Here is a 2,442-nt window from a genome sequence, read left to right as displayed (position 1 = left end):
TCAAGTAGCCCAGCATCTGAGACACCTCACTGCGCAGGCTCCAGTTACTCTTCAAACAGATGTGTGTTACTCGGTTACACAGCTTCACCCACCAAGCCTTGTCTGGCCTTTTCCCAGTTGGTTCTAGCCTGGGATCCAGTGTACAAATCCAATACTGCATGTCTTGTGCATAACTGTCTTAAAGGGTTTTATTTTGTGTATTATATATATATGAGTAGTATACTTTGCCATATAATGGAAAAAGATCTACCTGTGAACAGCGCAACGCAGCGTCACCCCAACTACAATGCCAAATAAACCTTGAGCAGTGGCTACTGTTAATGTAAAAAAAAAAAAAAAAAAAAGACATTAGAAACAGTCCACTAAGATGACAGGTATTTCAAGCATGGTTTTCTTGTTACATATTTGTTGTTCTCCATGTAGTTGCTTAGTTCACAGATATCAGCATACAGAGTTAGCCACACATGTATATATACAAGATGGCTAAGGCAATTGTCCTAAGAATTTCCATCAATTTTTTGAAAATAGCAGGTAATGGGTAGAATTCATACAAGATGCCCATTTTTGGACTGGGTCTTTCAATTTGGGGGGCCTGACTTTTTAAAAATTCTTTGTATGTTCTACATAGTAGGCTTTTGTCAGAGGGACAGTTGGCTATAATATTTTCCCCATTTTGTGGATTTTCTTTTCATTCTGTTGGTAATGTCTTTTGAAGTGGAGAAACTTTTCAAAAAGATGAGGTCCTAGTTGTTGATGCTTTGAGCTATTTCCAGTGCAATGCTTCTCCACTGGAATAACCATTATGGAAACCAGTGTGGAGATTCCTCATAAAGGTAGGATTAGGGATCCCATTCAAGCCACCTATTTCTCTAGTGGATATTTTTTTCCAGAAGAACTGAAAACATCACAGCACAGCGATATATGTGCACCCATAGTTATAGCAGAGCAATTTGTTGTAGCCAAATCTTGGAAGCAATTGAAATGCCCATCAGTTGAAGAATGGATAAAGAAAATGTGGTATTTTTCCACAGTGGAGTAGTATTCAGGTATACGTAAGGATAAATTTTTTGACTTTTATTGGTAAATAGATGCAACCAGAAACCATATTCTTAAGTGAAATAAATCACACCTGCATGTGCAAAACATATTATCTTCTTAGTGTGAGAACCTCAAAGAAAAAATAAAATCTGATGGGTATAATAGATCCTGGGAAAAGTAAATGCACCTGATCAAAAGGAAGAAATTTCTGAGTTAAGAAGGACAGGAGAAGGAGTGGGGAAAAGACATGTATCTATGTATGTAAACAGGATGGTTTAAACAACTATACTGAGGATTTCTGCTTGTCTGTGGAAAGGAGCAGTTAATGCTTAATTTGCTTAGTCTTCTTTTTTCAATTATTTTTCCATTTTCTGTTCTTATTTTCTTACAGATTTTTCTTTTTTTTTCTACTTCTAGTTTTGTATGCATGTATCTGGCAATATGAACAACTAATATGAAGACAACACTATGCAATATAACAAATAGTATGGAATTCATATTATTTTGTTTAGTGAAATTCTGTATCATTTGTAATTTTTTTGTTTTAATACCACTTCATAATCTTTTTGAAAAAAAGAAAGTAATGGGGAGTAGTTTGAATAAGGGTTGCTAGGTGATTGGCCTTTGTCAGGTCCCTTTACCTCTGTAAGTGTTTGTTTCATTATGCATGAAAAGTGACCACTAACAGAAGAAATTTTATAGCACTCTATTAGATAAAATATAATGCAATACATTATGTGTCCTTAGTTAGCAAAGTTTTTGACAAAATGTATCAATTAGGTAAATGTTATTAGGTAAATGTTATCTAGGGTATTATTCTCTTGTTCTTGGATCTCTTACTGGATCAGTCAATAGAAATAAGGAAGGCCCAAAATCTGGGGAGTTTGCCTAGATTTTCTAGATTGAGCAAAATCAAAACTCTTTGTCCACCATGGGCCTGGAACAGAGCACTGTTCTTGCTTCTCTGTCATTCAGCACGTATCCAGGAGGAGATGCGAAATCTATATAAGCCTGGAATGAATCCTAATGGTGAAACTTGTTTGGTGTCTAAGAAGAACTGAGAGGAGATTCAGTTTAGGACCCTGAGCAAGAAGAGTTCAGGTACTCTCATTGCTATGGCTGGAGAGGCAGCAGATGTGTCTTGTTGCTTAGGTCAGTAGAACTTGCAGTCTGATTAAAAAGGTATCATGCAGGCCAGTCTACATACTGGTAAGGAGCAGGAGAAGGGTCTTGGGAATGCATATTGCTTATGTTAATCCTACAGTGGTGGTAGGGAGAATTAGCTTCTCCTACAGATGTCCATGACCTCATTTCTGAAACCTATGAAGAATAATATCTTACATGATAAAAGGAAATGTGCAGATATGCAGATGTGATTAAATTAAGAGCCTTAAAAGTATACTC

General features: G+C 36.4%; 1 long non-coding RNA gene across 1 annotated transcript in view; it reads right to left on the bottom strand.

Annotated features, from left to right (window-relative positions):
* Nucleotides 1-8: 8 nt before the first annotated feature.
* Nucleotides 9-2,442, bottom strand: part of LOC111818617 — a 16,067-nt gene continuing 13,633 nt past the window's right edge. The window contains exon 3 of the long non-coding RNA XR_002822567.1: nucleotides 9-177. This is a non-coding gene — a long non-coding RNA (uncharacterized LOC111818617). The remainder of the gene's footprint in view (nucleotides 178-2,442) is intronic.

Source organism: Octodon degus, unplaced genomic scaffold (assembly GCF_000260255.1).
Source record: "Octodon degus isolate 3935 unplaced genomic scaffold, OctDeg1.0 scaffold00098, whole genome shotgun sequence".
NCBI classification, from domain to species: domain Eukaryota; kingdom Metazoa; phylum Chordata; class Mammalia; order Rodentia; family Octodontidae; genus Octodon; species Octodon degus.
This window is presented reverse-complemented; position numbering and strand designations above follow the sequence as displayed.